The sequence below is a fragment of the Callospermophilus lateralis genome, chromosome 1, assembly GCF_048772815.1.
Source record: "Callospermophilus lateralis isolate mCalLat2 chromosome 1, mCalLat2.hap1, whole genome shotgun sequence".
Classification (NCBI taxonomy): Eukaryota; Metazoa; Chordata; class Mammalia; order Rodentia; family Sciuridae; genus Callospermophilus; species Callospermophilus lateralis.
The window spans coordinates 102,064,974-102,091,490 of record NC_135305.1 but is presented as its reverse complement, the minus strand read 5'-3'; the positions used below and the strand labels follow the sequence as shown (position 1 = coordinate 102,091,490).

Here is a 26,517-nt window from a genome sequence, read left to right as displayed (position 1 = left end):
GCCCGGAAAATCTTTTGAAGGCAGGTATCTGGGGGCAACCTTGGAATTTATCTTATTTTCTCTTCTCCTGGAGCTGCAGTCCTATAATGCCCTACAATGAAGATACATTCTTTGGAAAATACACCACATCATTAGTCCATGTCATGATCGTGCCAAAATCATAGAGTATAGTTACATAAACTAAGATGGTGACAGTATTACTGGATAATGGGAATTTCCCAAGTTCATTATAGTCTTATGGGACCAGTGTCATATGTGAGGTGTGTATTGACCAAGGCCTTCTTATCACTCTTCCATTTTTCTGACACAGTGTCTAAAAGCAATTGTTTTGGATGTTTGGTTGTTTTTTTTTTTTACTATTTCAGATGTGAGGATAAATCTAGTTCCTGGTACTATATCTGAATCAGAAGTTGAAGGTTCTATAGATTTAAAAACAATAAAAAAATGTGATTATATGTGGGTTTTTTTTTAAACAGTTTCTTTTTATTTATATATTTTTTTATGTGGTGCTGAGGATTGAACCCAGTGCCTCCTGCACTGAGTTACAATCCCAGTACCCGCTATTATGTTTTAACCTCATCTTCCAAACCATATTGCCAGCCTCTTTCTAGGATGTCTTTTTTAAATATAACCCTTCGTAGAGATCTTTACACAGTAAAATGCCAAACTTTCAAGCACACAGGTTAAGGACTGTCATTGTGGGTTCCCTGTGTGACCACCATCCAGAGCATGAGGCAGTACCTCTTCCACCCAGAAAGTTTTCTCGTGCCCTCTGTAGTCCACACCCCCGCCCCCACCAGCTGACTGTTATTACTTCTGTTAACATAGACAAGTTGGCCTGTTCATGAACATTCTATAAGTAAACTGCTCTTCGTGGGTTCCTGCATGTTTGAGTTAGCATAATGCTTTTGATGTTCAGCTGTGTTGTTATATGTATAAATAGTTAGTGCTTAAGTATTCCTGAATAGTATTCTGCCACATGAATATGCTATAGTTCCCTCCTGCCCCCTGTTCACCTTATGGTGTACATTTGGTTTATTTCCTATTTGTGGTGCTTATAAATAAGGCTGTCATGACCATTCTTGTACAGATCTTTTTTGAACATAGGCACTTATAGTGTACATAAGAGTGGATCATAGGGCAGGTATATGTTTGGTTATAAGACATTGTCAAACTGTTTTCCAAAGTTATTGTATCATTTGTTTCATGTTCTCAGTAATATTTTATTTTCATAGCAAATTTTAATTATTCTGTTGGGAGTAATGGCCTCAATGGGTATGTATTGTCTAATAGCCTTAGATATATTAATACTGACAGAATGCACTATCACACATCAGCAACTAGGTGTAGGATGACATTTGGTTACTACAGTAAACTAAATTCTTCTAAGTTCATCAGCTATGAGCCTTGACACAAATATAATTTGGTGGGTGAATAGCTAATTTCTTCCTAGTACTATTTCTTGTAACCATGTTAAGGAGGAAGCAAATACATGTCACAAGCTGGTCTTACAATGGTCTCTTCTGCAGAAGAGCAAGCACATTGGCCCAGAGAGGCTCAGACCCTTCACTGGTGGTGATTTTGTGGCACCTTTGAATGCCTTTGAGGGGAAAACGGTCATTTTTCCCCTTCACATCTTTGTACTATTTGCTAATCATTTCTTTCAGAAGAAAGAGACTCTGGGAGTGTGTATGAATTACTTTGTCACAGAAGTAGATGACATCAGCCTCCAGTCTGGAAGGGAACAGATTGATAAACGTTGGTTCATGTCATGCTCCGGCCACCCCCCACGCTGGGATGTGCACGCTGGATGGGAGAATTGCTGTCTGTGACTCTGGGATCCAGAACACTGACCCACCCCGTGTCCTTGCCTTGGGAATTTTAGCATTGCTGAGATGCTTTCTTGTTCTGTGTTTGCTTGGTAAAGACCCTGTTTTAGCTCTTTAAAAACTCAGCTAGATTTATTATCTCCTGAGAAGGAAAAGGAAAGAAGAAACAAACTATGAGTTGAAGTGCTGACAGTTTCTTCCTTTACTTTTTCAGCCAGAAGAATTTAGCACGAGTCTGCACAGTTTTAAGAAAAAGGCTTTTAAAAAACCCAAAGCCTGTGGAGTTTGCAAGCAAATCATTGATGGTCAAGGGCTTTCATGCCGAGGTAAGTACATGCTGATGATTCACTCACTGAGCAAACGGACATAGCGAAATAAAAACATTCTTACTGGAGTTTCCAAAATTAAACCATGGACTCTCCCTTTGTGGCCTATGTTCACCCTCCACCTGTAGTTGGTAGAGACCTATCATATTTACGCAGATATGTGCTCATGAGGAGATTTTCCCAGAAAGAGAATTTACTCCCATGGGATAGGAGACATTGATAACTCACGATCTACTCTCTGGTCTCTTCTGTAGTGTCTGTAGCTCTCTCTATTCAATTTGACTTTCAAACCTCCCATTTTTTTTTTGTACTAGGGATTGAACCCAGGGGTATTAGCTACTGAGCCACATCCCCAGCCCTTTTTAGTTTTTATTTTGAAATTGGGTCTTGCTAAGTTGCTGAGGCTGGCCTCAAACTTGCAATTCTCCTGCCTCAGTCTTCCAAGTTGCTGGGATTACAGGTGCGTGCCACCATTCCCAGTGACTTTCAGATTTCTTACCAAAGTTTGCAAATGAAGTTTATCCGTTCTTTAGAGTTTGGGTTTATTGTGGTGTGGTCCCTTGCAGGCTCTTTTACAAGTCATTGGTCCTGTCTCTAAATAGCCACCAGCTTGGCTACTTGATCCCTGAACATCATGCAGTTAATGGAATTGACTAATTCTTTAATTAATCTGCGTAATGGATGTGTGGCTGGGTGGGTTAGTGGGGGTGCATCAAACAGTGGAGACTTGGCCTTTGAAGAGTATGTACCGTCTACTCTTAGGTATTACATTTTCTGTGGGTTTGGGGGATTTCTTTTCTGGAAAATTTGTTGAGTGTCGGCTAGTGGGCTTCTGTGGTGTTGGACCTCCTTGATTCTTTCCTCCCTGCGGCCACCAAGTTGAGGGTCCCTACACCAGTCAGACTTCAAGAGGCTGAGGATGTAACTAGGGACATAAAAGGGTTCTTGGGATTCTTTCCAAGTTAAAAGGCGTGGTTGGTGCTCCTGTCTGAACTCTGCTGTGTCAATCAGTGTGGAAGAGTGGGCTCAGTGGGCTCCGGCACCACTGCCTCCTCTCTCTCCCTACACTGCTTCCCGGTGGCTCCCATCCCTTAGGCCTGTCAGGTGCTACCTTCCTACTTGAGTCCTTCAGGTATGGAGCACTCACCCCCCGACCCCCTTCTACTCTGATGCAGCTCTTGAGATCCTGCAAGGCACTTGGCCAGACATGTCCCCAACCTGCAGGAGAGGCTGACTCTGAGATTGACTTTCCTCATCTGTGGCACTGACGAAGCCCACCCAGGGGTGGACAAACCTTCCCTACATGGGCAGGGGCCTCCTCTAGGGACTGATTGCAGAACAGTGGTTATGGGCAGCCACAGAGCATGCCCGTGCAGTGCTGACTGGCTGTCCTGCCCCCAGGCCTAGAGGAAAGAATGAGCCAAGGAGTGGGTAGCCTTGAGAAGGACGTGACAGAGGTGACCTTGTGTGGAGGGCAACCTCACTGTCCTTTGTGACTGTGACCTCCCTCTGGAGCACCCTGGGGGTTGAATCCAATCAGAAGTCAGAGGCCAGGGAGGCATCTGAGGAATTTTCTGCCTCTGGGCAGAGAACAGGGTTTACAGTCTACTCCAGGCCAGCTGGTGCGACATGGGGGTGATCCATGACTTTCTGGCCTGTGTCTGCATGGAGTGCTGCACTCCATGATATCCTGGTTGCTCTGACAACTGTGGCCTGTCACTGGCAATTCCTGTGCACAGCTTGTTCAGTGCAGGAGGGTCACATCAGCCATAGCACAGTGGCCCTTTCTGTGCATACATGTATGGTGATGAGAAATGGCACCATTGCCCTCAGAGTAGCATCCCTCTCCATCAGGCTTGCCCCAGGGTGACTGTGAGTGAAGACAGCAGTTCCTCTGTGTCTGCCCTCTGGGGTCGGTAGGGGCCCTGCACCCCTCCAGAAATACAGCGGGGTTGGGGACCCTTGAAGTCTTTCTATATTGGGAATCTCATTCTCATAGAAATAGTCTTATTTTAAAATTTGGATCCCCAAATATGACTCTTTGGTATGAGAATAAGGTCAAGGAGCATCATGGTTGATTGAACCATGATGCTGTGGCAGAGGCTCACATTCAAGGGGTCCCCTGAATCAGAATTTGCATGCTCTGTGCAGTGTGGGGACAGGTATGATTGAGGAGCAAAGACTGAGTTCAGACAGCCGAACTGTGCACTTCTTCTAACCCCCACAGGGGCAAAGTCTGCTCCTACTCAGAGGCTAAGGTGTTGGGTCCAGTATATCAGTTTTACCCTGAGGTTATTTTAAGGGCTATATGAGATGGTCAGAAGGCCTGCAGGCAGCTTTGGGGCAATCAGTGACTGTCCACAGTGAAAATCCATGGGTGGTTCCATATGTCTGATACCCACAGATCCTTAAGAAGGAAGAGGCCCATATTCTGGAAGATAAGAGGATCTCTTCCCTGCCTCCAGACTCCCGGCCTGAAGGAAATTCCAATGCAAGGGGGAGGCAGATGGCACTAGGGAGGAATCTGCAGTGGTGGGAGCTGTTGGGAGCAAACACATTCTGATATCTGGGGAAAAGAGATGCCACAGCAAGACTAGTTTACAGTGCAGTGTGTGTTGTGGCCCAGGGTTCACATGCACTGAGGGGGCTTGGAACTATCTTGTGTTCTAGAAATGTCTGCCATCTTCTCTCCTTGGGATAGTTTTTTAGGCCTTTCCCTTATTATGGACCTTAAAATTATGTTATGAGAATACTCAATGGATTCTCATAAGGAAAGATCAGAATATTTGTGTTCCTTGGGCTGGGGTTGTGGCTCAGTGGTAGATTGCTCGCCTAGCCCATGTGAGGCCCTGGGTTCGATCCTCAGCACCACATAAAAATAAAATAAAGATACTGTGTCCGTCAACTAAAAAAAAAAAAAAAAAAAAAAAGAATATTGAATATTGTGTTCCTTTTATTGACCCCAGTTGTTGTGACAGTATTTGAAGGTGGGTCCTTTGGGAAGTGATTAGGTCATGAGAGTGGAGCCTTCACATATGGGATTAGTGCCCTTTTAGCAAAGAGACCACAGAGAGCTGCCTCTCCCCTTCCCCATGTGAGGACAAAGCCAGAAGCACCATCTATGGACCAGAGGTGGGCCCTCACCAGGTACAGAATCTGCCTTGACCTCGAACCTTTAACTTCTGGAACTCCAGAACTAGATTGCTACCATTTCTAAGCCACTCAGGCTATTATTATCATTATTATTATTATCATTATTATTATTATTATTATTATTATTATTACTGTAGCAGCTTTACTGCTTGCATTACCTCAGAATATAACTCTAATAAGTATGTTAACAAATAATAGCTTCTCTTTTTTGGAAAGCTTCAGGATTCTGTGTTCTAGGAATCTTTTGGACATGGACATGATCTTTCTCATTAAATTCAGTTACCGTGTGCGCCAGCTGCTGTGAATTGTTCAGGGGTGATCATGGACCTGCCTCACAGAGATGCCATCCTTTGTTCTAGGTGGACAGAAAAAGTCATGCAGGCTGAGTTGTCCGAGCACCCATGGTCAGAGCTGTGGGAATAGCTCAGGAAGTTCCATGGAGAAAGTGATGCCAGTTAGGTGGGTGTGGGAGGCCAGGTAGGACTTCTTACCTATGCAGAGAGGTGTGGCTCAGAGGCAGCTGCCCCCAGATGAGTTAGGGGACACCCTGGGTTTTGACTATGCCTACACATGAAGGGAGCCTTGTGCTGATAGAGACTTTGGGCTTTTACATGGTGCCAGGGTATAAGGGCTGGAGTCCTCTGAGGTAATGCAAGCAGTAAAGCTGAGGTCCTGCTTACCTCTGAGAAAGCAGGGGATCCAACATCACTGTCTCGGCTCAGAGGTGTAGGCGTCCATCCCTCATAGTACCTGTAACTCGGATCTGCCACTCTTAACAGGCTGCAAACAGAATCTCAGTTCTTCAGGAAGGTGCCTCACTGCCCCATGGTTTTTCCTCCCAGCCCTTGCCCTTTTCCCTCCATAACTGCAAACCATCAGTTAGTAGTGGTGGGGACTTTGTTGGATTGGCAGTGGTCCCTGCCTCAGCAGGAAGCCCAGGAGGCCTGAGTGGACAGCTCTGCTTCATGGATCAGGGGTCCCAGTCCCTGCCACCAAGGTACTGGGGCAGCAAGAGGAAGAGGAGTTGTGCATGGTCCAAGCCACATGGGCACAGGGCAGTGTGCCATCCAAGACTGTGATCTGTACTTGACTTTTAGCCCCCAGGGTACTTCTATTGAGCAAGTGTGATCCTGGTTTATGATGATACTTAGGGTGACTGCTATGGTTTGAACAGGGTTTGCCCCCTCAGACTCATGGTGGAGTTAAACCCCCATTGTGAGCTACTGAGAGGATTGAAACTTAATCCAATGGTAGTGTTTAGAGGTAGGGCCTTTGGAATTCTAGAGTATTAGGATTAAAAAGGTCATCAGGGTAGAACTCTGTGATGGTATGAATTCTGGTGACGTTTTAAGAAGAGAGAGAGAGGCCAGAGGACACACATGCACATACTCATACCCCCCCCCCCCACACACACACACACACATACTCCTTGTGATGCCCTGCACTGTCTTGGGAATTTACTCTCAAGACAGCCATCTCCAGATGTGACCTCTCCACCTTGGACCAGAGCTATCAGTGGAAATAAATTTCTTTTTCGCTTATCTAGTCTGTGGTATTGTGTGAATAGAAACAGAAAATAGACTAACATGATGACCAAGGCCCAGAAGGGCTCAGCGTATAGTGGGCAGGGTGTGGTCCCACATGGGAAGTGCATTGACAGAGGTATTTGCAAGCCCCTGTGGCACCGAAGGGGGTGGTTGGTTCTAGGGTGATGAGCCAAGCAGGGTGAGCAAACATAGAATGGGCCTTTCTTTGGTTGTTTACAGGTCTCTCTGCTCTTGGGCTGATGGCACCTGTGATACGGTCTAGTTTCAAGGGTGTTGCCCATCTCAGCACAGCTTAGCAAGTGCACAGGGATTGTACATTGTATGACGAATTTGGGCAGATAAACGCCTGGCTCATGGAACCCCTCTTCTCTGGCAAATCCATGTGAGATGGCTGCGGATGTTATTTCTAAACATCTTCCCACAGCAATTAGCATGGTCAGCCTCACCCTGAGGCCAACTCCAGCCCGACCCCCACCAGAACTCCCTCTGATTTCCCTGAAAAGGCTTGCATTGTTGATTCTGCCCACCTCAGCCCTCCTTATCAGATTTGTCCAGTCCCAAAAGGACATATGACAGAACCTTCCAGAAGCACAAGTAGGGAGAGAAGGCACCCAGGCCAAATTCCATCTGATAACTCCTGGCCTGTTGGTGGTTATCCACTGCAAAGAAAAGTGTTCCTCTTTCTGAATTTTGCTCGCTATACCCAGCATGCCGCCCTCTCAGCCGCCTCCACACATTCTTTAATCCTGGATTTTGACCGAAATCCTTCCTGTTTTCTAAATCTGCGGCTATAAAGAAGTTCTGGACCCCTCCCAGCTGTTTCTCAGAGGTCCGGGTTGTTCGGGTTTGAGAGTCCATGTGCCAGGGACGTCTAGGTCATGTTAATTGATTTTACAGGCAATTTTGATTTTTAAAACTTACTGAGTAGTGTAGCCAAGCTGATAAAGCCAAGTTTTTGTTCTGCAGTGCTGTAAGTTGGATTCTTCTGGAGTCATGGGGCTGTTACTTTCCCTAGTTACTCAGGGTAGTGTGATGTTGCTGTCTGCTCACGGGTTGCCTGGGCCACTACCTGGGGAAAGACTGAGTGCAGCTTCTGAATGCACAACTTGGCAGCCAGGAGTGGACAGTGCTCACCTCACTGGGCTCACATGGGCCCCATCAGCCCTGGGAAGCCCTGCTAACAAACGTTAAGGACCTTGTTCCAGAGGATGGGTCTGAGGTTTGCTCTCTGGGACCAGTCAGGTGTCCTCTGGCTGGGTTGAGAGTGTGTGGGCAGGTCCCCCTTGCCCTTGATCATCCCCACAGGTGGCTTCTTGTGGCCAGCATGTGGCAGCTGCTGAGGTGCTCCATTTTGGGCACCTGCACACAGATGGATCCCTGCCACCAAGGTACTGAGGCAGCAAGAGACAGAGGAGTTGTGGATGGTCCAAGCCACATGGGAGGGTGGCAGCTGAACCCCTTGAGTGGACACCCCTTGACCCTGCCTGGTGTGTGGTGTTTATGTAGTGATGAGCACTGCCTGATGCTGATCTGACGTCCATCCAGGCTGATCTGCCCACGCAAGGTGGTGTGGGGGAGGGGAGACTGTTCTGCAAACATGTGTTTGAAGTAGACATGAGCTAATAGTTTCCTACTAAGTTGACTTAGGTTCTTTGAAGGAATGGTACTTGCTTTCTTTCCTTTCTTTTTGATGTGCTTCTTGTTTGTCTAAAATGGACACAGCATTTTCTTTTGCTGCTTTGGGATGGGGACCCTTTGAACAGGCAGTCCATGAATTTAGAGATGTGGCCCCAAGAGGCAAAGCCACAGACGGTTGAGGGGACCCTTGTGGGCCACCCTGTCTCTGAGTTCATCCTCCAGACTGTGACATGGACAGTGAGGCATGGCTGGTCCCACTCCCTGGCTGTTAGAAGTAGGATGTGAATCAAGGGGCATAAAAGTGCTGTGTCAACTCGGTAATGCCTTGTAAACATTAGTCAGTGTACAACTGTCTCAGTGACCTGTTAATGAAGATTAAAGCTACCTTTATCTGTTTATTTATTTGCTTATTTATTTTTGAGAGGTTCAGAAGTTGAGCCCGAGATCCCCTGAGTCAGAGAGACATGAGTTCACCTCTCGGCTCTGCTCCAGGCTCTCCACGCCTTGGTTTTCTCATCCACCGCACAAGTGCAGAAACTGAAGCCTGTCAAGGGCTTGTTGGCAGCGTTGCCTTTGTGTGTAAGAATTTAGAACTGTGGCACATGGTTAGAATCCCTTGATGGGTTCACAGTGATTTGGGGAAAAGAAAATCATCAACATGTGGAATCAATCAAAAAGAAAGGGCAAGACTGAATTTCTAGAAATAAAACTTCCAGTGTTCTGGGGAACACTGTCATAAAGGACATCTCAGTGTTCTTGGGAAGGTCTGGCATGAGTGATAATGGCAAATCAATTCTGTTCTAGGGGTGGTCCCTATGACATCATTGGTGAGGGTGACTGTCTCATGCATCCTGTGCCAGGGGAGAGAGTGACACACGTGACTTGTCGGGGTTTGGCTGAAATAGAAACACCCTGATCCCTGTCCCCCATTCCAGGAAATGGTGCTGTGAGGTGCCATCATCTTGACTCAGCCAAGAGCGTTAGGGTTTCCTGTAGAAACTGATTCCAAACTGATGTTCCACAAAGGTGTTGGTGAACAGAGAAGTCGTGAGTAGTGACCACATTAGTTGGTTGGTTGGTTGATCGATTTTGGTTAATGCCCCCTAATAGCTCATCCCATGGCAGAACCACCTGGATCTGCATGGCCTGGCATATGGAACCTTCTCTCTCCTGGTCACTTCAGATCTTAACAGGAAATCATTCTAGCTGTCCTGCTTTGACTGCATGCTAAGGAAAACCCTTCTACCCTGACTTACGTTAGAAGGGCACCGGCAGACTGTGGGGTGCTGCTTTTTGACTTGAAGTTGATCGGAGTCACTATGGGTTAGAGGTGCAGGGCCAGTGGGTGGGGAGCTGCATGTAGGAGTCACTGTAGGCACAGACAGGAGCATAGCAGTGGGGATTGGTCCCTCCAGAAGAAGTTGAGGCTCTGTATGGATGCATCCTATTTCTGTTCCTCAGTGTTGTATCATTATAATTTGTAGGTTGAGCAGATAATCTCTAGGATCTTCTCCTTTTCTCAATATACTGTAAAGAAAATCATGAAAAATCAGAGACGATTTCTTAGTGTTCTTTACTTATTATTATTTACGTATGTCATTTGCATATTTGGTCTCTGTGTGAACATGCTACCTGGAGTCAATAGGTATGTCCTTTACATAGGTGATGTAGGAAGTCCTGAGAAGAGGGATGTGAGAGGTTTTAGTAGAAGTGCCCCTTCTCTCTCTGGCTTATTTTGGGAAGTAGCAGAGCTTGGAGGAGGTGACCGTGGACTGTCCTGCTGGGGTTCCTGGGACACAGATGCTTGAGAAGCAGAGGGTGACTCACGGGCTCATTTATAACTTGGTAAATATGTGTAGAGCCTTGTATAAAAGATTCTGACAACCTCATCAGACCACAGCCCGGATTCCCAAGGCCTGTGGAGACATTTTGAAGAATAGCAGTTCCAAGACAACATATAACAATGTCAGGCCTCTGAAGCCAGACAGATCTAATGGCAACTGCTACGGTGGGAGCCAGGATTCTTAAACATGACTTTGGAAACCCCCGTGAGAAGAGAGCTGACGAGCAGTCTGCAGACCCTCAGCAGTGGAGGGAACGTGCAAGCAGACAGGATCTGCAAGCTGTCAAGTCCAGGAAAACCCATGAAAAATGACCACAGCACCCCGCCCAGGTTCTGGAGTATAAGCTGGGCTGGATGAGGAACCTGTGGAAATGTTGGTAGTGGGGCCTTGAACATCATCGGCTCTTGCACTTGAAATGTCTCAGCTTTTCACTTTTGTAAGTCATTGGATGAAGAATGGTGTCTCCTTTTTATTATATTTTTTCATCCATCTGGTTATTAAATTAGGCTAATGTCTATGACATTTCTGTTTGTTGAGAAAACTAGCCTTTCAAATCTTTGCTTGTTTAAAAATTAGATTATTTTCTTCTTCTTGGTTTCTAAGACTTCATTATATTAGGAATAGTAAATCTTTTAAAAATATTAAATTAGGCAAAAACCTTTGCCAATTTCTGAGGATTTCTGAGATCCAAAAAAATTATCATTTCTTATCTTTTCATCATATGTATTGCAAACATTCCACTCAGGTTTTTTTTTTTTTTTTTTTTTTTTTTTGGTCTCATTTTGTTTGTTGTGTGTTTTACAAAGTTTGTTTCCTACTGTAACAGAAGTTTGTATCATTTAACCTTGACTATTGAAAGTATTTTCACATATTAAGTCTTTAAAGATTGTGATTTTTTTAATTGCAACCAATTATTTTATTTGTAGATTCTTTATTTTCTTTTTATAGTATAGGTAATATATATTTCTTCATGGCAGAAAGGAACCTTTGCTATCACTCAGATCTATTGTTAAATATAGAAAGAGATATGGCGCTGATAGTATGGGACCTTGATCCTCAGGAGTGGACTTCAGCCTTTCAGGTCCTTGGGTCCCCGGATGGCAACTCTTCATCTTGGCGTAGCTCTTGGCAGATGTGTGCTTCATGGGTTTAGGAAATGTGGAACTTGGTCATCACTCCGGACACAAAACAGCCTTTGCCTACAGGATAATGAGATGTTTAAATTCAGCACTGTGAAGTGTGTGCTGCCCCTGGAAACCCTGATCTGGTGGCTGATTCCTGCTTCTTAAATCATACACCCTCAGGTCTGCCTTCCATGGCAGGTGACTGCCACACTGTACTTCCGTTTGCTGTTTGTACAATGGGTTAGAATGTGCTTTTCTTTCTGGTCACTGTGGGAACAGGTAGCACAAGATATGTAAAGACCATGGAATGGCTTAAATGGCTCTGTGGCAACCAAACTCATGGAGCTGCATGGATTAGAAGCCCCTCAACCAGCAGGTTTCCCTGTACAGGGAGGTACAGAAGCTGCGGGCCCTGGGCAGTAGCCTGGGCTCCAGCTCTGCAACATGATTTCTGCAGGTTCCCCATTGACGGGTCCAGCTCTACATTAGAGCTGCACATTCAGCATCCAGAGGCAGAGACACTTTTCTTCTCCTGCATCTCTCGCAGGAGTTGGGGAGATCTTCTCGAGAAGCCTCTGGGAGAAGTTACTTACCGTTCTGGGAGTCAGATTAGGGTCTTTCCCACTATTCCAAGAGACACAGGTAAAGAGAATGAATGGGGTTGTCATCGCTGATGTGAAGTAGCTTTCCTCACGCTAGGGTCTCAGCCCTCAGCTAAACTCTTAGAAAACTCCAAAGAGCTTGGTTTAATGGAAATGGAAACTGATGAACAGTTAAAATACTTAAATCATGTAAAAGAAACAGTAATGAATATTTTATCTTAATATAAATTATATTTTTAATGAAAAATGACTATTTTTCAAAACAACAGAATGAGCAAAGGGCATTGTGGATGTGTGTGTGTGTGTGTGTGTGTGTGTGTGATTTTGTTATACAGTATTAATAAAAAGGTTGAGCCCATTTGCCTGCTTCTACATTCAGTCTTTCAACATATTGTTTGGCTCTAAGTTTTGGAAAAAGTTGAGCCCTGTACAGATAGGTAGTTGGGAAAGGAAGCATTTTAATAGCTTTTGCTGATTGTTGTGTATGTTCTGTTTTGATTGTACATCAAAACTTAGCTGAAAGTTTCTTGAAGTTTAATTTTTTTTTCTTACTGTTTAATTAGAATCCACTGGCCTCTGGTGCACATTGATGATAACTAGCAGGGATGATCTTGCATCGATCACTTGGAAATTACTAGCCCTCTGACTTATGCAGACTTCCAAATGTTGAGACATTTGTTATATAATTTCAAGAAAGCATCCACATTTATTAATATCACTGGGGATTTTATCATAAAAATTCTAGGAATTTTCAAGCTTCCTGGTTTGGTATACAGATCTTCCAAAACTGAGTTTCCACTTGAAATCTCAAAATTTGGCCACTGGTGTATTGTGACTGGCTCACATTTTTCATTTGACAAGCACTCACTTCTGAATAATCATGTTTTTTGTCTGCCAGGAATTCTTGCAAATAAAAAAATGGCATTTTCTGAGAAAGTGGCTAGTTTAGCTGACAACTCAGTTGCTGTCTAAATCCTCTTCCTGGATGCTGAGAAGTGCTCTCTGGAGACTTCCTCATTGATCTGGCAGAGTACTGAAAAGGCTCAGATTTCATCAAATTCAGGTGTCCAGATTTAGTGAAATTAGAAATTTTAAGGATACTCTTAAAGTGAAAATGATGTGTCTTTTACATGATGAGTGCATAGCAGTGGAGAGTAGAATGGCCAGTAGTACACCTTGCTCTTGCCTTTGTGTCTGTGAAGGTACTAGCAATTTTATTTGCCCTGTTACCCAGAGAGAAAAGGCAGAAACATCTTAGTATATAACTGTGAAAATAGTTTTTTACCTCATCGGCCCCTGACAGGTCTTGGGCACCTCAGAGTCCTCAGAGCTCCTATGAGAACCACTGGCCTAGATCTGGCAGGTTGTAACCCTTCATCTAGGATGATCTTTCTGTGACTCACACAGGGTTGGTGGACAAAGGCTAGACTAAATAAAACTCTGTGAGTGAGGAGGAATGGGGCAGTGAGTGCACAGTGGCCAGTATATCACACATCAAAGAAGTAAAAAAACTCTAAAATCTTCGGTTACATAGCAAATGCATAATGGTTTTCAAGAGATGCTGGGTGTTTCTTTGAACATATCATCTCTCTGGATGGGTAGGGAGGGGCAGAGGGTTCTGGGCCCACTGGGAAAGGTGGCTCACTCAGCATGGGACCAGTGAACAATGGAAGAGAAGGTGCCAGGTTGTTATGGAGGCAGCTAGGGCTCTCATGGAACGAGAGCTCCAGGTACCATGATTACAAGGTCTCTTGAGGGTTGCATGAAGAGTGAGGTCTGTGGCGGCTGAAATAACGTCCAGGAGACCCTTGAGCTTGGCACTGGGCAGAAGGTTATGGATTTTCAGATGCTCAGCATCTAGAAGCCAGGGAGATTATTAACGGAGAGACTGCCACAAGGAGGAGGAGGAGGAGTTATAGAAGGGAATTAAGCTATTTAAATGGAATCTGCAGGACTCTGAATGGCTAATAATAGTACTGACAAGGCACCCTGCCAATACTCTTCTACACATTTTACATGTACTGACTTTAGCTGGTCCTCTCCATGACCATCTTACAGATGAAGCTGAACCCCAGAGTGTGAGGAACTCTGTCCTTAAACTTGGGAGAAGATTTGATGATTTCAACAGAAAAAAGTTGATTAAGACTCCGAGAGAGCAAAAGGGAATGAGTAATGGGCACCCCCTTTTCAGGAATTTGGGACTCACGTGGCTGGGCAGTTCTGGCTCTGGTTCTCTTGAGAGGTGTTTCATCTGCCCCTTGACCAGGGCTGGAGTCTCCATGCTTCTGCACTGAGCACTCCTATGGCTGGTAGGCTGGGGCTGGCTACGTGCTGGCTGTTGGTGAGAGGTATCAGTTCCTCTCCATGTGGGCCTCTTCTTAGGGCTTCTTGAGTGTCCTCACTACATGGTGTCTGGCTCTGCCAGGGCAGAGGCTGTGATGCCTTTTGGCCTGAGAAGTCACAACTTCCTCCTGTGCCATCTGCATTGTCACACAGACCAGCAATGATTCATTGTGCCAGGGGCACCTGGGTTATTGAGGCTGTCTCAAAGGCTGACCGCTACGTGTTGTGGTCCAGTCATGTGCTGCTGGGCCAGTGTGTGCGCGTGTGTGTGTGTGTGTGCGCGCGCGCGCACACGCGCACACACGTGCACATGCAGGAAATTTCTTTACCTGCATCTCTGCTGATTCTCACTTACCCAGAGTCCTGAGGTCTCACCTGCCTTCTCCTTACCTCAGTCCTCCCTGCCTTCTTCTGGCTGGTTTCTGTTTGCACTTTTAATTTTACATGAAAGGACCCTTGTTTGTAATGGAAATCTGTCTAAGTTAGAAAATATCTAGTCCCCTTTGTTTGTTGTGTCCATTAGGAGATGAAAAATAAATATTTGTTTTGGTTAATACTTTCACAAACCTTGGAGGCATAGAATGACAGTTCCAAAAATAGATCTTGCAAAGATAACAACCTGACTAATGACTAATGGAGTTCACTCACTGCCAGCCCTGGGCAAGCAACTTCTCTGTCTTCTCCTTCTTCAACCCTACATGAACCTTTATGATTTCAGTATTTTATAGTTGGCAGAGTGACAAGATAGAGAGTCAAGAATTTCCTAAGCTCCCAGGTACTTCAAAGCTCCAAACTGGGATTTTGGGGCTTGTCTTCCTGGCCTCTGAAGACTTGTTGTTTAGGCTCCATTTACTTCCATGTATGAACTTTGCAGTTTCAAAGCAGGGTCCTGTGAAGGATTCCATTTGACACTGTGATAGCTCTGCGAGAGGAAGCAGAGGCTCAGAGAGGTCCTGGGACCTGCTCAGGTCAACCCAGCTGATGGGGACAGAGTCCGGATAAGACGGATAAGATGGGGGCAGCTGTGCTGGGATTGCTCACACATCCACTTCACTTCCTAGTGTCTCCCTGTCCTGCTGCCTCTGCCAGGGCAGCCTGCTCCTAGCCCCTGTGGAGCTGCTCCTCGGGCTTTTATGCCTCAGCAGCCCAGCTGCAGCCTCTGGGCGGGAGGGCCTGTGAAATCCGCATTGGTTCCAGCCCTACATCTGCATTGTTAGGGCCTCCCATGACACAGGCCTCACTCCCTTCACACAATGGCCCCTGTTGAAGGATTCCCCTGTAGGAATTTAGACATGAATTTATTCTGACAGTCCTTCTTAGGTTGTCCGGAAGTGGAAGCAGTGTGGAATCCAAATGCGTGACTTTCTCACTCATGTAAAGGCTCCAATCTGAAGGCTTGGGGGGGCGTTTTCGAGTTTCTTTTCTTTTATTCAGAGATCAGCAATCATTTCTAGGCATGCGTGAATGCTTTTTATTGCTCAAATTCTCTGCCTTTCTTCTGGAGGGATCTAACTTGGCTGAACACACCCCTTGAAAATACCATATGCTTGTAACTCTGCTAAGAAGTTTCTGCTTGGGCCATCTAGCTGTTGCTAGCAGACAGGCATTGTAACCTGGTTCTTTCTGTTTGATTTTGGTGCTGGGGACTGCATTCAGGACCTTGTGAATGCTAAGCATGCAGTCTGCCACTGAGCCATACCACCATGCTCATCACTCAGTTTTTACATGCCACTTCCTCACCAGTTTCTGTCTAAATTCTGCCATGGGTCCTACGTGCACAAGCTCCCTGGGAGAGGCTGCTCAGAAGTCTTTTGTGCTGGACTGTTTCCAGGAGTGAAAGAATTTGGAGATATAGAAAGTTATCACTGCTCCAACTGCTTAACACACTCACATTCTTTTTTATTTTTTTCTCCAGCCTGCAAGTATTCCTGCCACAAGAAATGTGAAGCCCAGGTAAGCATTCCATGACTTTCCCATGGGACTTTTGGTGGTAGAGCTGGCCTTCACTGAATGATAGGCAGAGAAGGGGGGCGCCTCTTTGGACCATGGCCATAGAAAGGAAACTCACGGGCAAAGAGAGATGGCTTGTGAATACTTCTCTATGGGGTGTATGCATTTCATCTCCAGAATAAACTGAAGAGCTTTGAAATCCACGTTTTGAGTCCTAGAAAATAATTCTTAAGAATTTGATTTCAGATAAGAATTCGGTGATTTTTCTCCTGCCGTGCCACCAGCTCCTTTTCAGTGACAAATGATCCCTATGTTGGCAGGAGGCTTCCTGGGGCAGTGAGCGGGTGGGAATAGACAGGGCTCAGAGTCTACACGTAGCCTTAAAGACTTTTCTGGCTGTTTTTGAGGGTGGTTGTGCACAGGTTGGTTTTGTTTTTCAGTCTCCATGAAAACGTGGTAACCATGGAGTAGGAGGTACTTACACTGAGCTTTCATGTCTCTGTAGAGATTTAATTGCCAAGTGACTGCAGGAAACCTGGCTGTGCCTGGTCACAATTGGTTCTGTGATGAGAAGTGAATGAAAATGGGGGACACTGAGGAAGGAGCTTGTGGTTTTATCCTGTGTCATGAGCTGGCACCTCCAGATTTCCTAGATGTGCTGTACATCTCAAACGTGGTCTCTGTTCAGACTGTCAAGCCCCACCTTTGGGGGTGTTGGGGGTCCTGGAAGGCTGCTTCATGGCTACAGATCAAGGGAAATAGGGTTTTATTTTATTTTTTGTTTTTGGTACCAGGGGTTGAACCCAGGGGCTCTTAACCACTGGGCCACCTCCCCAGCCCTATTTTTATTTTTTATTTTGAGACAGTATCTTGCTAAGTTGCTTAAGACCTCACTAAGTTGCTGAGGCTGGTTTTTTACTTGAAATCCTCCTGCCTCAGTATCCCAGTCATTGGGACTACAGGTATGTGCCACTGTGCTTGGTGAAATAGGATTTTAAGGTCTTGGGATTTTGCTGCTCTTGTGGACCTCATGGGTCAGCTGTTCTAGAGAATTCCTACCCTGTCCCAGTGTCCCATCCTGAAGGCTATGAATGAAGCTGACTTCAGGATACCGTGAACTAGTTCTTACGTGCATTCTCTCCATGTGAGGACCAGAGGGCTAGTTTCCTCTACCCTGTCTACCACACTCACACACAAACAGCCACATGTACAAACATGCACATTTATACACTCACACATGCACAAACATGTTTGTGGTCACATGCACAAACACACACATGCACACTAAACTATGCATATCGGCATGTTCATCCATCCACACAAATTGGAAGAACTAGACTGGTCTAGTACGATTTCGAAAGATAAATGACTTAGAGAGAGAGAAATTTTTTTAATATTTATTTTTTAGTTTTTTCAGCGGACACAACATCTTTTGTTTGTATGTGGTGCTGAGGATCGAATCCGGACCGCACGCATGCCAGGCGAGTGCCCTACCGCTTGAGCCACATCCCCAGCCCCAAAATGACTTCTTTTAAAATGTTTCTTTATGCAGAGTTTTGGCCACTTGCAGAAGAAGAGAGGGTGGCTGAGTGCTATGGTACACTTCTTACCCAGCCACAGACCAGCAGCTCCTCTGTCCTTCCCTTAGATTCTTCTTCCCAGAGGTCACATGGGTGCTTTCCCCGCCTCATGGGGGCACAGGGAGCAGTTCTGCTCTCTCTTTCCGCCCTGGTCTGGAGAAGGCTTCCCCTTTCCAGCCAGGGTGAGCATTTCACGTTCACACACACTGCTAGGCTGGTCGATTTCTGACCATGGTTTATTGTAGGTCTTTTTGCCTACAGACAGGCTTCATTCGGGGGTACTGCACCCCTTCAGTCTAAGGAATCGTGTCGCAGCAGTGCTTTTGAAAGCAGTGGTAAGTGGGGGGCATCCCACCCATGGGGCATATCTCAGACTTGGACTTAAACTTGCTCCTCACCTCTGGGGTTTCCTTTGTGGTGACATCTGTCCTTGTAACTTATGTCTTGTCACCAAGGGAGAAGGGGTGAGCTATTTGTTCTGTCACCACCATCTTCATCTGACTTTCTTACTGGCTGGCTACCCTGACTGGGGCTGCAGAAATGAACTTACAACTTTTTCTTCCATTTCTGGCTGTTTAATAGGTTGAATTCGTGGGTTCAAAGAATATTCCAACAGCCTTAAATATCACCGATTATGACATTTCTAACCACAGCAATTGGCAGCTTGCTGAGGGATGGATAAACCTTTATTCCTATCAAATTCTGGTAGGGGGGAAATGTATCCATATCTTTTTTTTTTTTTTTTTTTTGATAATACAGCTTTGAACAGCAGGAGAGAATGCCACCAGAGATAACAAAGCACTTTCTCATTCCAAAAATATAATGCCATCGTTGTTGGGGATACGAGGGCTGTAAATTTCTCAGTGGCTCCTGCAGAATTCAGCGTCTGGGGAAGCAGCTTGGTCTTCCAGGAACTAGAATGTGGTCTTCCCCACCTTATTACACTTAGTTTTTGGATCTTTGATTACTGTATGTATACACATCATATTAGTGTTTTCTGGGTCCTTGATTACTGTGTGTATATAAATTGCATTTGGGTTTTGGGTCCTTGATTTCTGGGTGTATATAAATCATGTTTGGGTTTTGGGCTTGTCATTTCTGTGGGTACATGTATTGTGGTGCAGGCTTCTTGAACTCAGATTGTCCTCAGATATTTTGGGAGATTGTGAAGTTTTGGATGAGAATGTGGGCTTGGGTCTGACCTCTTACTGATGGGGTGAGGGTGTGTGCTCTATACTTCTGCCTGCCTTGAGTGGTCCTGAGGCTCAGGGTTAGCATATTCCCTGGAATGTGTGGTTGGTGTGTGGTGGAACTGACTGTCATGGTCATTGATATGTGCCATCATTGCCACTGTCACCGGCTCTAGTACAGGCCTTTGGTGCCCCACTAGCACTGAGGACATAGATTGTCCTGCAGAGGTGGTGACCAAGTCATGAGTGGGAGGCTCAGCAGGGAGACTTGAGCCCTAGCTGGAACTCTTAGAACGGTTGAGGTTCCTCACTTCCTGAGCCAAGGGAAAGTGTGTCCCTCAGGTCAGGACATAAGGTTCAGTGAGCAGGTGGAGGCAGAGACGGGAACTTACATCCCTTACAGAACTTTTGGCTGAAATCAGTTTCCGAATGTCTATGTCCCTCCCATTCTTATGCTGAAACCCAATCCCCAAAGTGGTGGTATGAAGAGGTGGGGCCTCTGGAGGTGATTAGGTGGGTGGAGCCCTCATGAATGGAATTAGTTCCCTTATAAAAGAGGCTGCAGAGTTCTTGCCCTTTCTCCCACGTGACACACATTGAGAATGTGCCATCTATGAACTTGAAAGCAGGTCCTCACCTGACACCAAATCTGCAGACTTCTTGATCATGGATGTCCCAGAGTCTGCAACAGTAAGCAGTAAATTCCTGTTGTTCAAGTGCCCAGTCTATGGTATCTTGTGAAAGCAACCCCAGTGCACTAGAATAGGCCCTGATCCTCAGTTTCTTTAGGTGTAAAATAGGTGAATAATACTTCCCTATAATACACACAAAATAGTTAGTTGTTGATCATGATAACATTAGCTATATAAATTCTAGAGACGTCAACTCATCTACGTAAAATCACTTGATCATTTGAATCTCAAAGGTTTTTCTTCCTGAGATGCAGTACTTGTTCATTTGAGCCACTTGAATTATTTGAGTCTCATGACTTTATTTTTTTCTTGCTGTCAGTTGACTCATTTGCACGAGTAATAAAGGAAGTAGGAGAGATACAGCAATTTTAGGAAGGCAGATGTTGGTAAGAGAGAAGGCGGAAGAGGTGCTGGGGGCTGTCCCCATGATGTGAAGAGGATGGTTTTCTGTGGACATGACATGGAGATCCCATCTTTGCACCCTATGAATGTCTGGGGCATTGGCTTCTATCTCCCACACCGTGACTCTTCTGCTCCTTAGAGGTGCACTTGGTTTCGGGGATTAAGTGTAATCCTAAATCATCAGAGCTTATACAGACCTTTAGATCACTGCTTTGTCAATTTAGGACCCTCACAGGAGGCTGTACACAAGAGTTCACAGAGCTGGAGAGTGTACACAGAACAGTGTGAGGTCCTTGAACCCAGCACCTGCTTTAGTTCAGGAATTAGGCCCAGCCTCCAGCCATCTGGGCTCAAAGGGGCCTCGGCTACCTGGCCCAGCCTCAGCTTTTGCTGCCTGACTTTGTGCATTTTATATTGGTGACGCCATTTCTGAGATGCTCAGCCTTCTCCAGAGACCCTGGGCAAAGACATCTCACTCCTCTTCCTTAGCTCTTTATCAAGTGTTCCTTGTTCTGTGCTGTGTGTTTCTGAGTCTCATGTTCCTTTCACCTGGGAGTTCTGAGGTATGTACAAGAAGGAGGCTGGGGTGAGCTGTTGCTTTGCTGAGTGTTGAACTTCTGGCTCTTCTCTACCTGGTTATATGTGTCTAGATCCACCATCCCTAGGTCCCAGAGCTTCAGTCTATAGAATGCCACTTGCCAGGCTCTGTTTTGCTCAGTGCTACGTACTGAGGATCTGGAGGTAGGCCTTGTTTGGGGCTGCCATCTCTTAGCCCACTGCATCAGGCTGGAGAGCCACATGCAATTGTGAAGCAGCCAACTGGGCACTCAGGGATGCGCCATTTCAGATCAACATGTGCATCTTGCCATCCCCAAAGGGAGTTAAGTGGTAGGCTTTGTTTATAGGGCTCCCGAATCTTTCCCTAGGAACAAAAGATCCAGTTTTACTGACTTGATAATGAAAAAGGAGGGACTGAGAACATTTTTCATAAATATAGCAAGGCTATTTTTCCATGAGCACAGAGCTCTTGTGTTGTTTGTATTTATCACTTTCCCAGCCCCCATTATGCCTTTTGTGACTTTGGGTGTCATAATCTCCCTGAGGCTCAGCCTGTTCATCTGAAGGTGGGATGGGCAATCAATTCAGCATGATGCTTTAGGGGAACAGGAGGTTTGCGCCCGATGTTCGTCCTGTGATTGGCTTGTAATGTGTGCTTGGAGACATAAGTCATCGAGGCCAGCTGAGAGGTGGCAGCTGTGTGCTGAGCATTAGAGATGTGTTTGTCATCTTCTCACACATAGTCTTCTGAAAGGTCCTTTTCTGGACCATCTTGAAGGTGACAGCCAGGACTGAAGAGTTGTTCTTCCCCCTGAGGGGCAGGGAGGGCCCTGCCAGAGCACGTGGCCCTAGGACAGACCATGCTGCCACCTCAGCAAATGTTTACCTGGCCTCCACACCCTCCTGGCTCCCCACTGTGTGGCACAGGTGGAGGTGGTTAATTTTTAAGCTATCAATTCAACAAACATTTCCTGCTCTAAGCAGGACACTGAGCTGGGCCAGAGGCAGCTCACTGTCCATGGGAGCTTCTGGTTGCAGCCCTTAGGACCAAGTGCGAATCTAGTTCTGCCAGACGATGGTGACCTCCACCTTTGCCAAAAGTGTGTGTTTGTGTGCTTATATGTTTTAATGTTTGGCAGCTGACTTTTAAGATTGTTTTTAAAATTAATTGAGGTTATGTTAGAGCAATTGCAGGTTAAGAGCCAACTTCAGGGGAAAGTACAGAGAGCTCTTGTGTTCTTCTCTGTGCATAGCCTCTCCCAAGTCCCAACATCCCCATTTGTTACAATTGATGAACCTATATTGACACATTATTATCCAAAGCTGGGAGTTTACTTAAGAGTTACTCTGGGTGTTGTTTTCCTGTGAGTTTGGACAAATGCACAATAAAATGTATCCACCTTAGTGTATCATATAGAACAGTTTGAGCTAAAAACCCTCTGTGCTCTGCCTAATCACTCCTTCTTGACCCCAGCCTCTGGCAATCACTGATCTTTTTAGTGTTTCCATTATTTGGCCTTTTCCAGAATGTAGGTGAAATCATACAACAGCATGGAATCTTTTCAGATTGGATTCTTTCACTTAGTAATATGCATTTAACTTTCCTTAAATGATCTCATTTCTTTTTTAAATAGCTTATTTTTTTAGCACTTAATAATATTCAGTTTTCTGAAGGAACCACTGCTTGTTTATCCATTTACTTATTGATAGACATTGCTCTTATTCCAAATCTTTGGAAGTTTTTGCTGGTGTCAGAAGAACCATTAAGCACCTTTAAATGTTCTTTTGGGAGGCACTTTTGTTCCTCTTCCCATAAGATTCCTTTCTGGGTAGGCTGCCTGACTGAGCTTTGGTTTTTCTTCATTCTACCCATTTTACTTCATTAAAGGTATGTTTATACCTCTGGCTGAGTTCCTAATGGGGACTATTCTTCCATGTGGGAATTCCCACCACAGGAAGCCTTCTCCTGTGCTCTGGGTTCACTCAGGAGTGTTGCTTTTTATATACACATAAGCAATTATCCTTTGACTAAGAATTAATGTTTTTAAGTGCAAAGTCATCTGAGTCTCCTAGAGCAGCATTGACTGTGGACATTGGGAGTTTCCTTGGACTATGAGGTGACCAGCAGGACTGCACCCCTGTTAGCTAAAGAAGCACAGGCACCCAGTGACACCAGCCACCGGCTGCTCTGGGCCTTGCTCCATCAGGGACTGCTTCTTGCACAGTCTTGGTGTGGGATCTTTGGTGGTACTGCAGAAGCTGGTACTGCAGAAGCCACTGCATTCATCATCATGGGAGAGACCGAAGGTTTTGAAGCCAGTTGTGACATGTGGCCAGACTGGCAGGACCATGTTGACTTGACTGGTTAAGAGTATCAGTTTCACCTGATGATGACAGATTTGCTCTTTAGTGTGGCTTAAGTTTAAGCTGTATTTGTGCAGGATTTACCAGCCCTGCCCCAACAAAAGGGAATTACAGTCATGCACCACATAACGTCATTTTGGTCAATAAAGGACCACTTCCATGATGGTGGTCCCTTGAGATTATGCCACCAAGTGAGGTTGTAGCCGCCTCAGTTGTGTGAGCACACTCTTTGGTTTTCACACAATGATGAAACCACTTGATGATACATATCCCGGTGGTGAAGCGATGCATGACTGTATAATGCAAATATTCTTTTGAGATAACGCATTTGTCTTAAATAAATACTGTAGTTTAAAAATCTGTCTGCTTGTTTTCTCTAAATTGTCAGTTGTCCTTCTGTATTGGGTTACAGCAAATAAAGGAGGCCTCCACACATCCCTGAAATGAATCCACACCTATTTGCCACTTCATTGGGTGGTATGGCAGTAACCTATTTGTCAGCAATGATCTGTTTAATAGGCAGGAGTCCAGAAGTTGTGGCAGGTGGTGAAGGTGGGCCCCAGTGTTTGCATGTGTCTCAGGCCAGACGCATGTGCCTCAAAGACTCTGTTTGTAAAGTGAGGGTGCCTTGTTATGGCACTGTGATGGGTCACATAGGAGGATGGGAAGCCATCAGTGAGCACAGGATGTAGCTGCAAGTGTGTTTTGTTTGAGCTTGAATTACTTGGGGACTTACTTTTGCCCTTGATCCCTGTGACTGCAGACAAATTCTCACCTGGGGAAGAAGATTCCTTGCAGACTCACATTGCTTGAACAATAATTCCAGCAAGTGTATTTGTTGGCTGAAGTCTTCTACCTTTGCCCCCGCCATAACGCGTTGATGGGATGTCAGCCTGCAGGGGCTCAGTAAGGGGAGTAGATGTATTCTGACCTTCGCAGCTAGGTTGTGATGAGAGAGTAAGGACACTGGAGATTCGAGGCCTTGAAAAATCGAAACAAATGCCATCCTGACAATGAGAATAACAGATGTGTGAGTGTTTGCTTTGGTGGGATCAGATAGAGCAGTTGGGAGGTGTAGTTATCAGAAGCAGCCCCTAAAATTTTGAGGAACTGTAAAAGAGGGGGAGTAGATAACAGACATGGGTCTGAATTCTGACTGCCTTGTTTTTTTAGCCTTGTGACCTGAGGCTTGGTGTCTTCCTCTGGATGAAGCCCCTACCTGGGGGACTTCTGAAGAAAGCCAGAATTCAGCTGCTCTGGAAGCACAGGACCTGGGGGGTTTTGCAAGGAACTCTGTCTCTTTTTGAGGACTTTACTTTGCTTCATTGATCTTGAGTCACAGTTTCAGTTTCTAGGGACCATTATTTTTGTAGTTCTAGGGAATTCTGAGAGACTGTTTCATAAAATGTTGCCAATCACTGGCATTAGTCAGTATGCATTTTATTTATTAACTGTTAAAGGACAGGAAAGGATGGTGTAATGCTCAATTCTTTTTGAGAGAATGGGGTCTTTCAAGCAAATCTCATCTAATCCAACTGTGTCCGTGCCTCTGACTCAGCCTAGCCCAACCTGAAAGGGGTTCCTCTGGCTCCTGGCAGAACAAAGGGTTCATGGTATCTTTACAGTGGCACCAGAGGTGTCAATGCCACCTTGGCTTTGGCAACTTGGGCCTCCCACCAGGGTGGCTCCAAGACCTTGTACCTGGCTGCTTTGTGAAATCCCTCCTAGTCGCTCTGTGACTGCCTAATTGGCTGGCTCTACGTCCTTTATCTGGCCACCTCTATGGCCTCTGACCTTCTCCTTGCCTTCCCCCAGCATCCTGCCTTTATACCCACTCTACTCAGCCCTAGCTTGCTCAGGAGGACCTCCTAGGTCCTGATCCACTGATGCTGCAGCTAGGGTGACTGTGCCCAGTGAGTAGCAGTACTTTGCGTGCCTCCACTTGCGTGGTCTGTGGTTCCTGCTGTGATTTCCTGCAGATCCCCCTGCCTCTCTACAGAGGATTGTGTGTTATGTTCTGTGCCATGGGTGCTATGTGTGCATGGACTTCTCCACCCCTCCTCGCTCCTCTTTTACTGGGAGTGTTGCAGTGATAGTACCTGCTTCTTTCTCAAGCACATCCTGGCCAGTGGTGTGCAGGTGAATTATACTTGCCAGGGTTGCAGCAGCCTGATGTGTATTGTGGCTGGTTTCCCTGGTGAAAATAAACCCCTGTGGCTCCTTCCATGCTATGAATGTGATGTTATCAGTTTGGAAATGTCACATTCGGCTCCACATCCTTTCCCATCACCTCTGGTCACAGAGCAGTATCTCTCCTTCCACATGCTTGGCCCTAGTCTCTCTTTCTTCTGCTGTTGATGGCCATCTGTGGGAGCCCCTGTCTTCTTTTTGGAAAAGCCCTCACTCTGCATTCCCCCTTTTGAGCTAATGCTCTGGTCACCTCTTTTTCTGGGACATACTTTGTTTCCTTACTGCCTCTTTTTTTTGGACCACTATTCACGTTTTGAATTTTAGAATCTATCAATCAGTGCCTTCCCCATAGTTCTGCTGGCACCTACTTCTCCAGATTCACAAGTGTCTTTCCTGTCCCTGAATCCCAGAGCCTTGTCCTCACTCCCAAGGCGCCTCATGCTCCTTCTCTTCCCCGACCCCTCTGTTCTCTCTGCAAGTTACAAGTTCATTTGTCATGCTACGCTCAGCTGCATTTGCCTTGTCTCCAGTTGAGGATTCTGTCCTTCCTGCTTCCCCCAGCTCCCAGTCCTGGCTCAGCTGGGATACGTGCAGTCAGGAGGCCACGGAGATGCTCATTCTGCTTCGATGTTTTGGACATTGTGGGGAGTGCTGCAGCTTTAAACAACCAGTTAGATTTCATCCTCTGCTTTCCAGTGTTGATATCGTCTGTTCTGGTGTCCAGCAGTGTGATCTTCATGGAAGCACATCTTAGGCATGTCCTTGGCCATCCTGGGGATAAGGCTGCATTCTGTGTCTAAGCAGAGACTCCCCATGGGATCTTGCCCCCAACGTCACCTTCCACTTCCCTTCCCTCTGTGTCTTCAGAGCACTGAGTTCATGCAGGAAGAGATGCTCCGAGAATCTAATGCTGATCCTTCATCGTCCCTGTCTGGGTAGGACATTCTCATGGATAGGAGGAGGCCTCTGCTGGTCTTGACCTCAGGGCTCCCAGACTTCCAGACACTCACTTTACCTGTGGCAGCTCTTCCCCATGCACTGCCTCCTGTGTTGTTAACAGGTGAATTTCTGGACAGCCATGCTCGCTGGGTCCATGGGGTGAGCATTGAATTCCTGACTGCGGATGTTCTACATTGTGGTCTCTGGTGTCCTTGTGTGTGCCTGGGGTTGTTTGTCTGTGTCTTG

General features: G+C 45.8%; 1 protein-coding gene across 1 annotated transcript in view; it reads left to right on the top strand.

Annotated features, from left to right (window-relative positions):
* Tns3 (tensin 3) overlaps positions 1-26,517 on the top strand; it is a 265,870-nt gene that overhangs the window by 51,873 nt on the left and 187,480 nt on the right. The window contains exons 2-3 of the mRNA XM_076836877.2: positions 2,044-2,155; positions 16,322-16,359. The gene's annotated coding sequence lies outside the window, so the exon portion shown is untranslated. The remainder of the gene's footprint in view (positions 1-2,043; positions 2,156-16,321; positions 16,360-26,517) is intronic.